The sequence below is a fragment of the Carassius carassius genome, chromosome 43 (assembly GCF_963082965.1).
Source record: "Carassius carassius chromosome 43, fCarCar2.1, whole genome shotgun sequence".
Taxonomy (NCBI): Eukaryota; Metazoa; Chordata; class Actinopteri; order Cypriniformes; family Cyprinidae; genus Carassius; species Carassius carassius.
This window is the reverse complement of record NC_081797.1, coordinates 12,635,150-12,647,289: the sequence shown is the minus strand read 5'-3', so window position 1 is coordinate 12,647,289 and position 12,140 is coordinate 12,635,150.

The following is a 12,140-nucleotide window of genomic DNA, read 5'->3' as shown; positions in this document are numbered from 1 at the left end:
TTTTATAATAATAGCAATAGCTTTGAATTCTTTGCAAAACCTCTAAGAGGTGTGGTATCACATTGTTAGACGTGATAATTTCCTTTCTTGGCTAAAACAGCCACATGACGCTGGCAGCTGTCCAGTGAGATACTCCACAGAGGCATATTTTCTTCACAAGGCCACTGTTATGCTGCTTTTTTTTGTAAAGCTTATTTGACAAGCTGGTAATGATGCCGGACATATACAAACTACGAAGCTTGTCTTGCTGATGTCACCTCAACAATGCCCAGATGCATTTGCTGTGTTAGCAAGAGCTTTGGCTCGGTCTGCAAAAGCAGAGAGGTTTTTTTTTTATTGTTTGAAAGCAGCAGAGTGCTCAAGTTTTTCTGATTTCAGGAAGACATGAAACTGTGAGAATGCACTTGTGCACAGAGCTCTCCGAGAGCTTGCTCTATGATTTACATTTTTTTTTTAAATTTATGCATTTAATGCATCGGACACAACAGGATCACACACTCCTGAAATTCATTGCTCCCCTCTATTTCCCACCAAATTGCTTTAATGTTTCACAAATTCTCTTTAGGGATATCTAATCTCATTTGTTTCATACACTAGAAAGCATTTTGATCTGATGTAAACAGTTGGAGATATACAGCAGGGTCACCAAATCCAAATCGATTACCTTCCTCTATTTCACACAGAAAGGGTTAGATGTTACACAACCTTCCACTAGTAATGTCTTCATTTCACAATGTGCTGTTAGAGAAAAATACTACACAAAATAGAAAGGTGGTTCAGTTGGACAGCATATTATTCATCTAATTAGCACAACATACCATCTGCGTGATCATAAACAACATAAACTGCATTCAATGTGTCGTTTTCCTTGTGGATTGGAAGATTATTATAAAAAAATTACAGGTTGCAACTGCACCCACGCTTTTCCTTCACTTTGGAGTTGCCCAGGGTGATGATTTGTTTTGAAACAACCTTGCAAAATGAGCACCAAGCAGAGGTGTCTTGAGAACGCCTTGGCTGCCCTTTCAGGGTCTTTAAAGTCACTGTAGCATGTAATTGTGGCAGTAGTGCCAGCGAAAGAGAATTGGATGGTAGAATGTATTGGTGCAAACTTGGGTTTCAACGGAAATAGATGCTTCTTAATAAAGACTGAGCAGGTTTGTTTTCAATAACAATCTGGTTTGCGCCCTAGAAATTGACCCAGTGGTATGAACATGCTGGAAATACTTAAATTACTGGGGGGGGGGGGGGGGGTCACATAAATTGAGTTTTGTGTATGTATGGCTAAATTTAGTTTGCGGTATTCCTGACTTCTCTTTACTAGAGAAACAGGGCTGTAATGATCTTATTAGCTCATCTGGATGAGTAGCGTCTCAATTTAAAAGTACCAAATAATCCATGTATGCTTGTCAGGGTGTGAAATTTCAGATTTGATCTGAAGCTCTATGAAGCAGGGTGAATGACTTATTGTTTGCTTCAATGATATACTGTCATTATAGTGGACATGTCAAGCCACATCTCTTGTAGTTTACATGAAAACACAGTTTCTGTATTTTACACAGGGATCAGACTAGAAAGATCTTTTTAAGACATGTCATACACGTACAGTATTTAAGAAAGCAGTTAAAGAGTGAGATGGGCAATTCAAAGAGATATGCATGTGCTTGAAATCCAGACACTAGATTTGTGAAGAAAAGACTATATTTAAATCATTATTCACTGAAAATCCTCCCTGAATTGGAGATTCACTGTAACCAGATCACTGAGTCAGTGTGTTGAATTATTGAATGCATTATTTTCTTGAGATTTTCAGTACAGCGTTTGGTCTCCACATCAGATTTATTAGCAAATTGGGTGATTAGTTAATGCCAATTACTAAATATACGAATTTTGCACATTACTTAATTTGTTATGACTGCACAATGAACAATAGTATAAATAAATTATGAATTAAATAATATTTTTTTTATTAAATTTATTATTATATCTAATGCATTATTTGTTAACGTATAGGATGCATAGAACTTTATTGTGAACTATCACTACTGAAATTATTAAATAATATTACTTAAATGCACTTTTTTCAGAGTTCCCTTGGAAGTGTTTTTAGATCCCAGTTATTTGCGGGGATATAATATATTTGAATATATTACAGCAGAAACAATCCTTTCGGTTGCCCGAAATAGCTGGTCTTCCAGCAGCAGAACCCTGGAGTGTAGCAGGATTTCATTCTCTGTGTAGAAAAGCGTGCAGCCCACGGCATCCTCATTACAGCAGACCTGGAAGTGAGCCTGAAAGGCGTCATATTTACAGAGTCAGAGCTGTTTGCTTTCTCTGATAGACTCTGGAGCTGAAAGATATTGTGAGAGCAATTGTTACTCACGAACTTGATTTAAAAAATGAGAATGATAATGGACAGATCTGTCTACCTATTGCTCTTTCGTTCTATCATTCTCTCTATCATTCTTTTATGTCTATCTATCTATCTATCTATCTATCTATCTATCTATCTATCTATCTATCTATCTATCTATCTATCTATCTATTGTTCTATCATTCTATCATTGCATCGTTTTCTCGTATCTATCTATCGTTCTATCTATCTATCTATCGTTCTATCTATCGTTCTATCATTGCATCGTTTTCTCATATTGTTCTATCTATCTATCTATCTCTATTTATCTATCGATCTATCTATCGTTCTATCATTGTATCATTCTCTCGTATCATTCTATCTCTCTCTCTCTGTCTCTCTTTCGTTCTACTCTTCTATCATTCTGTCTATCGTTCTGTAGATCTATCAGTGTATTGTTCTGTCTATTCTATCTTTCCGTCATTAAGATTTATGTGTTTTTGAAGGGGGCCGTTGAAGAGCTGTCTGAAAGTAGTAGGACTTGTGGTCTCTGCTCACTGCTCTGCAAGCAGGCAGATGCCAGCCGAAACAATGACAGTGTCACCAAAGTTCTGCTGACGACTTCCTGAGCCTGAAACTCCTGCCACCTGTCAGCTAAAGATGTGACGCGAGCAGCAGATTCCCACCGACTGGACACAAGCAGGTGACATCTGTCAATTATACAGGATTTACCACGGACCTGTTTACTTCCTGAGGTGACAGACATAGACTTAAAGGGGTGACACTCGATTCTTTTTTCCTGTTCTTAGAGCTATTTTTATTTTACAGAAGGTAGGATTTGTTTCAGCCGGTAGCAAAATATACTTTCCATTCTGTACTCAATGTTTCATTCTCAGTTTAATTTGGTTAAAACCACCATATTACCACATGGTTTCATGCCACACAATACAAACAAGGTCTTTTATTGAGGTCTGCGGATTGTGCTGTGATTGACCTTTGCACCCTATCAGTCTCTAATAAATTCATTACTGCCATAAGGGCCAAAAAATGTATGACCTTGATCTAGAATACAGCCATCAGGGCCAATGTGTAGGTTAGAAAATATAGTAAATTATAAATATGTTGTATCAGCACACCAGAGTAATGCTTTTGCTTCTATTCCCCAAGTGCTCTGCTCCATGTAGGACAGGTCAAAGGTCACAGGAGGTTGTTCATGTGAATAATACAGGTGATGAGGAATGCAGTATGAGTGGCCCATGATGTGGGAAACTCTGATATGGTCCTAGATTTTAACTGAATGGAGCAACAAGGTATTGAAAAAAATTGCAAGCACACACACAAACCTTGAGTCACTAATGTGGTGAGGGACTCAGTAGCCCCAAGAAATAGATTACCTTTCAGGGTAATTGCCAAATGCACTGCTGATAATGTTCTTTCCCCATGTCTGTAGTGTTTTGATGACTGTGGCTCTGGTGTGGGAACCCAATGAAGAGTTTGTCTTTAGAGGGCCGAGAGTCAGAGCCCACTAGAGGTGCAGGAATGTAACAGCAGCACCTTCAACAAATAAACTGAGTGATTCTCTAGACAGTGTCGTCAGTTCAGAACGCCCCAACACTTTTTATATTGATTCAGTAAATGCTTTAGTAAATTTTATTGCTCTCTGTGGTGTGCTTTGTTTATTTCAACAAAAAGATTGTATTTTTTTTTACCCTCTAAACCTTCAAACAGGCTGCATTTAATAAGATACTTATAAAACTTAATTAAAGAGATAGATTACACAAAAAATGAAAATGTGTCTCCAAACCTGTAAGACGTTCCTTCGTTTTCGGAACAAATTAAAAAAATTTTTTTTTTTTTAAATCCGAGAGCTTTCGGACCCTGCATATAGACAGAAACACAAACTGATATGTTCAAGGCCAAGAAAGGTAGTAAGGACTTTGTTAAAATAGTTCATGGGACATCAGTGGTTCAACATTAATTTTATGAAGCTTCGAGAATACTTTTTGGGATATTCAGTCATTTTTGGGTGAACTATCCCTTTAAGAAAAACAATGACATTTGCTAATATGTTAACTTTTGTGTAAGATTTATGGAGTGTTTTACAAGATAAAACTATTTCAGTCTATCTACTTTAAAATTTCATGTTTAATTCAATGTGCTGCTTGCGCTTTCTTTTTAGTTGAACATTTCTTTAGTTGAACATTTCTTTTTAGTAGATATTTCTGCATGAAAATTGGTTCTAAATTTTGTATGTGTGTATAGCATGGGCAGTCATATATTTACATGCTCATTTGTGATATTATGAACATAGTTACTGAATCACACAATTTTGCAGCTTAATTCACAATCAGTCTGTTGTTAAACAATAGTACAGTTAAACACACCATGCTTCTATCCCTCACAGCATCATTTTCATTCCTGACAGAAATCAAATATTGCACTGACCTGGCTGAAGTCTATTACACTGTAAAAAAAAATAGTTTTCTAAGTAGTAAATAAAGATCTTTGCAGTACAATTCACGAGAAAATACTGTTTCAGTTTTTCTATAAAACTTCATTTAATTCACTCTGTTACTTATTATTTCCATGTAAATGTTTGTGGAATTTACTAGCAATTTCTGGTTGAAAACTGCTTCTACACCAGATTTTGGTCAGTGCAGTTCAGGAAAAGCACATATCATGTGATATGTAGGCCACATAAGCTTTACAGATGCATACATTACAATTAAGTGCTATCAGTGGTGACTGTGTCAAAGTAATGTCCATATAGCAGAAATGGACAGTTCTAAGATGATACAAATCACGCAAATAGTTAACATCATGTAGGCCAATTTATTTGAGCAGAACCAATGAACACATCAAAGCAATGATTATATAACCTATTGTGATCATAATGATTACAATTTATGTTAAACTTGACAGATTTGTATTTAGAGTTGGTTTTATTTTGAAATCAGAGATGGTGTTTTCTGAAGTCCTCGCAGGGGTTGATGTGATTTATTTGTTTTTTATTTTATATTTATTGTTTGGCTTCTTTCATCCAGTCGTAGGATTTCAGACATGTTTGCTATTTTGAGCCGATTTTAATAGACAAATGATTTTGATTTATCATGTATCTCCTAGCAACAAACCCCATGTTTCTACATGAGTTTGTTGCCTTCGAAACAACTTCAAAGTCTGGTCGTGTGTGATCCAAAGCTATTTAGACAGTTTTTCCTCTGTAACTATTTACAAAGTCGACAAGGGTATGACTATGACACCTAGTGTTTTACAATCTGTTCAGAAGCCTTTAGTGAAATGTCACGCACTGGGTGGATGCACTGTGTCAGTGTTGTGTGGTGGTCCGGTGAGCCAGCAGAGGTCAGTCGTGTGAGCTGAGACAGAGCTGACTGAACTATCTCCACCTCAGTGTGCCTCAGAGAGCTGCCTCTGAAGCTGCTAGCTTCGAGCCTGTGGGCTAGGTGCTCTCATACTGACTAAAATCCGACGAGGTTACATTTTCTTTTTCGCTCTCCAATAAATCACCATTAATATTGACTTTCTGTGGGCTGACTCACTTTCTTCATCTAAATTTAGAAGACCGAGGCAGCCATCTAAATCCAGTTAGAGGACAGAAAGTGCCATCCTTTGAGAAAGAACTATTCATTTTGGCTTTTGTGTTATAAATAATTCTGTCTGAAGCACCTGGTGGATGTTTTATCTTGTTTTAGAAGTTTAGTTTTCTGGCATGGGTCAGATTTGTGTCTCACCTCAGAGATAAGCAGGTCACATGCAATAACGAAGTGTGATTTCCATAAATAGCCAACTCTCCTGAGTTTTATTAGTTTTGGTTCATCTGATGCAGTTATTGACTACCCAACTGAAATGTAGGCCTATGTGATGGTCTTCAAAACATGTTTTTTACGTACTTGAACAGCATTAGCTACTTTATTGTTTGTTTGTGCACTGAATTTCAGGCTTGAGGTTTGGTCTTGCAATCATGCCGGCGGGGCTGTATGACATCATCATCTCTTTTATCCACAAACCTCATCATTGACTGAACTGCTATTTGATCTCCTGGTAAGAGCTCCATTAGTGAGCTAAAAGAAGCTTCTAGCACTACACATGAACTAATTATGTATTGGTTGGAGATCCATACAAGGAAGAAGTGCAGCAAATGATTGAGTCCAGGTGCAGCTTAGTCATTGATAGATTTGCCACCCTAAACTAGACAGAAAAATCGTATTAACAATGACATCATAAATCAGAGTAGATGTCAAAAGCTAATAATCTGAAACATCAATAAGGACTCTTCAGTAATTGCGTTAAATTCAATATGAGCCAGCATTCCCAACTGGCTTTACTGTCTAGTGTATTTTCAAGTGAAAATGTAGGTTGTAAATTCCTATCAAACAAAAATATGATTTCATGAAAAATTATACGTTCTTTTGCAAATCTTTTGTTACCCCCCAAAAACTTTGCATTTGCTTAGAAAACTTGAGAACTTTTGAGAAATTTCTCAGGTTTTGTGAGTGAACGCAAAATTACTTTAGGGAGTGCAATACTTTTGCAAGAAAAAACTTGTACAAGGACCAGTTAATAGTATTAACTGCTTATTAGCATGCCTATTATTAACATATTGGCTGTTTATAAAGCACATATTCTGCAAGACCATATTCTACATCCCTAATCCTGCCCAATACCTAAACTTATCAACTATTTTACTAACTATTAATAAGCAGCAAATTAGGAGTTTATTGAGGCAAAAGTCGCAGGTAATGGTTTGTTGATAGTGAGAATTTAACCAAAATTAGTTAGAATTTGTGTGACCAAAAAATTTTTGCAAACAGCATTTAAATATATTTTTATGTAATAATGACCTTATATCATTTTTCAAGACCATTTCCCTTTAAAGGGTTAGTTCACCCAAAAATCAAAAATGACCTGTTTTACTCACCCTTGAGGAATCCAAGGTATGACTTTCTTCTTTGAGACGAATCCAGTTCAGAGTTATATTAAAAATTCTCCTGGCTATTCCAAGCTCCATCATTGCAGTCAGCGGGTGTTACAGTTGAACAGTCCACAAGTCGTCAAATAAAGCACGTGCATCGATAATAAAACTTGCGTAACACAGCTCCGGTGGGTGAATAAAGGCCTCTTTTTAGTGTCATACGCAGAAGATAACGGAGGTGAGAGAAGAGTGTTTGCTATGTTTGAAATATGAATACTTTTCTTACAAAAAAACATGGATTCACTACAGGAGACATTTATTCACCCCCCCGAAGCCACATTAGGCATGTTTATTATGGATGCATGCGCTTTATTTGTCAACTTTTGCACTGTTCAACTGCAACACCTGCTGACTGCAATGATAACACTTGGAAGAGCAAGGACAATTTGTAATATAACTCCGACTGGATTCATCTGAAAGAAGAAAGTCATATAGATCTAGGATTCTTAGAGGGTGAGTAAAACACAGGCTAATCTTCATTTTTATTAAACTAACCCTTTAAGGGCTCTTTACATACCAGAATGGAGTCATTTTGTTTTTAGCTGAATGTAAAAGTCATTTTAAATGGGTGGTTGACTGGGTTTTTTTCTGGGCTTGATTGTGTTTATGGGGTGCAGTCTAATATGTGTTTCTGTTTCGTTTTTTTTTAAACGCATTATTTTTCACATAATTTACTTTTAATCCAAACTAATCTGTCCCTTCTCTGACAAACGCCTCGATTTATTTCTTGTTATTATGAAGCCCCTCCCTCAGAAATACGCGATGGGCTGAGATTGGTCGGCTGGCTCAATGTGTTGTGATTCGCTAAACCGCCTCGAGCAAGTCTGAACATCCTGCCCCTCTCAAGCTCTAGTCTCAGCCTCAGATATCACACACACGGACCGGACCGTTTGCTAAACATCTGATGGAAATGGGACACAAAAGTGAAACACTTCAGGAGTGTCAAAGTCGTCATCAGATTGGTTGAATTCTACAGGATTTCCACGAGACATGTGTGTTGCGTTCTGTAACGTTCCGCCTGGAAACAAAGATACCATAGGGCCAAACCCCTCACGAAAGAAGAAAGCTGTCGTGTTCACAACTGTGATGACGAGCGCTTATCAGGATCAACTAAATGCTTCTGTCAGCAGTTTATCTGGATTTGTGACGTAACGGACCCGGGAAGAAGCTCGTTTTAGTCCCTTACCAGATTTTAGTAAGCATTAAACTGACATAATTTTAAAAGACAATATCTCCATTTGCATTGAACTTTCAGTGCTGCAACTTTGCAGATATTGTTTATGCTCAAACGGCAAAATTATACACTAACTAACTTTAAAAAAGTGAAATCGCAAACAACCACCCCTTTAAAGATGAAGTATTAGTTCATTTTGAAGAAACAAAACCTTTTCTTTTCATATGAATTGCACTGATAAATTGTGCGCGATACGAACATGCATTGAAGTTATACTTCACCCAACAATGTAAACTGTCAGTCATCAGTTACTCATCCTCATATCGATCTAAACCTGCATGACTTTGAGGACAACTAAGATGTCTGTTCCTCCACTGAAAGACCATAAAGGTGTTGTAAAACGAATCAATATGCAAGTGGTTTAATTTAAGTCTTGTGAATAGATATGAATGATGAACAGATTTAATTTAGCCTTTTATTTACATCTAAACAATGATAGACAAATGTACATAAATCACATCATATATGGTAAACATGGATGCTCAGTAAATCATTCTTATCTCCTCACAAATCTTGGATTAAACAACTTGGATTAAACAACTCAATTCATATGGTTTCAGTAAATACATCTTAATTGACATAATGAACATTATCGAAAGATCTGTTATGACAACTCTCGGAGGGATTTGTCTGATGTTAATGTATTTGGTCTTGGCGGAATAGATCTGCTACTCTGCTGCTGCAGCAGACCAAGTACAGTGATTTGCTACTGCCATTTCATCCATAGCATGCAGCTGTGAGCATGTTAGAAATACTGCTGCTGCACATTTAACATTTACGAATAGCCCCCATAGCATCTATACCGGTTGAGCTGAGTAAGGTGGAGGTTTCAGCAAGCACTCGCCAAGTATTTGAATGTTGAGCCGCGAGCTCATTGGCTACCGATACAGGAGAGAACCAATCAGTAGTGACGTGATAATGTCATTATATCAGTTAGACTCTATGGACTGTGCCATAGAGTTTCCTGGCAGAACTTTGTATTTTTATTGTTTGAAATGACAGGAAGGAGAGTGATGTCAAAAAGTAAATAAGAGTATGTTTTGGTTAAAATGGAGATGTGTCGCTTTATCTTAAATATCTTTATTTTTATTGTTCTGCAGATATTTAAACCATTGCAATAAACTGCAGTTACTATTTACTGCTTTTCATTAAGGGGTTTTAGTAACTTTAAGTGAACACAATTAGATGGTCGAACCTGCTGAGATATCATCTTGGACAGCTACGTCAATGGTTATGCTCAAGTAAAGGACCTTGAAGAAAATGTCCCATATCGCCTTACATTTTGGACTGGAGAAGAGATCTCAGGGCTGTGAGGATTGAGCAACAAGAAGACCTGAATCATATAGATCAATATTCTTTTGTCTATTTCTGCAGTGAATAAAAAACAATTGGTTATCTTGTGGCCAGCGAGGTGAAATGAATTGCTGTAAGGAATAGAGAGCACTACCTCATGCTGACAGTGAAGAAATGAAATGATGTAAACTGACAGTAATTTACTATAAAGCAATCAATATGTGCCTTCAGGATAGAGTAGCACAACAGCCTCCGGTACATCATTTAATCCATTTGGCGGTAGAAGTCTATTGTTTTGGAGTTTCTCAAGTCGATAGACAAAATAATGTCATAAATAAAAACTGATCAACAAGAGAAAGGTTAATCAGCGTGGTCTTCTAGACTTAAATAAATTGTTCATGCAACCAAAAAAAAAAAAAAAAAAACACTGAATGGGCTTGCTGTATTCTCATACCTTGGTAAAATAGGGCGGTGCTGCACAATGATATCATTCTCAGTTTTATAAATTCACAATGTTCCTTTAATCAGTCAGTCCCCAGAGTCTGAATTTATTTATGGACTGAATACTTATTTATAGACTCCTGTTCAGCGTCATCCAGTAAACAAGCATAAAAGAGTGTAGTTGGATGACATAAGTGTTATTTTAGTGTAAATGAGATACTATTATAGTTTTTGTTAATATTTTACCATGCATGAAACATGCCCATAATTATTTATTTATTTATTTATTTATTTTTAAATAGCGTAGCTGGATACAAGATGGCTGAAATTGTAACTAATTACAGGTAATACATTGTAATAATGCAGTATATTAATAATTTAAATATTTATATAATTAGCCTATATCATTCTTCACATATCATACATTCAAATAGTTGTTTTAATTAAACTTTGATGTTTATATTTGAAAGTAATTAAGATGACTTGTAATACAGTAATTCACTGTATTGTATTTGTCATGCAGAACAGTTTTAGCTAAAAATGAAACAGAAAAATATAAATTAAATGCAAAATGCAAGCTTGGACCTTTAAAGTGTATTAATTTATTTGTAACATTAAATTATGAATTTCTTAAAATGTGAAGTAACTTTAATAATGATAGTGATTAATTTGACTGGATTGATTGCCTATGATAACTATTAGGCTATGTATGGCAAGAAAATGAACAAGATGGAAAGTAATATTAAAGCAACATCCAGTATTTTGTAACATTTAGATTTACAGAAAATAAAGAAACATTGCTTTTTTTCATTATAGAAGGTGCACGGCAAAAACAGTAAAATGTTAAAATGGTGAATGTGACAAAAGAAAACTAAAATGATTTCTATTCTTAAAAGTGTGAGTTTAATGTTGTATCCAGTATATTAAAACATGCATAATGGGGACATGAAAGCATAAGCAATGTCCCATTTAATATTTGTTAATGATATTTATTATAAGTTACTATAACATGATGTTATCCAATTGGGACATATGATGGCTTCACTAAATTAGAGCGATCTTATGCCAGTTCATCCGATCCGAAATAAATTCTATCGTCTGTTACAAAACATGTCAAACTTGAGCTTCGTCAGACTTTGATGGGTTATTACAGAAGCTGTTGCTTGGCAATATCAGCAGCAGCATCGGTGTCCCTAGAGAGCGCGCGAGAATAGAAGCACAGGATGCGCACGCCCAACACACACGAGCGCCGCGCGAGCGTTCACACATCTTTCCAAACACCGCTGCCAGCCGCTTTAAAGTTACACTCCGACCGTAGATAGACGTTTTATCGCGGGCTGCATTATATTTACCTTCCATGCTTCAGTTACTAACTCGCTAGTGAAATTTGAACCGTTGAATTCAGCTAGCATAAAACGTAATGGAGCGCCTACAGCGGCACATTTGAGCCTATGAAGATTGTTGAGGTAAGTGGTGCCTGTGCTAACGGTTTTTTCGTGCTTATTCCTATAGGAAAGAGTAGAAATATATCCTCCAGGCCAGAAATGTGAGCTTCAAAGAGGTAAGAAAGTACAAATGTCCGAATGTTGAGGAGTGAGGAAACTGAGATAAATGTGAGAAGAAGTAGAAACGCTGTCAGTATCGTTAGGTTGGGTGGCAGTTACTTATATTGTTTGAAATTGTTTAAATATTGTAGCATATTTTTGTATTTAAACATAAATATGTTTAAATAAGTAACGTTAATGTTGTTTTATTCAATTGGTTGCTCAGGTGAAAATGATGAATGTCACTTTAATGAGTTGAACAAGTCGGCTTTCTAAGCATCTGTT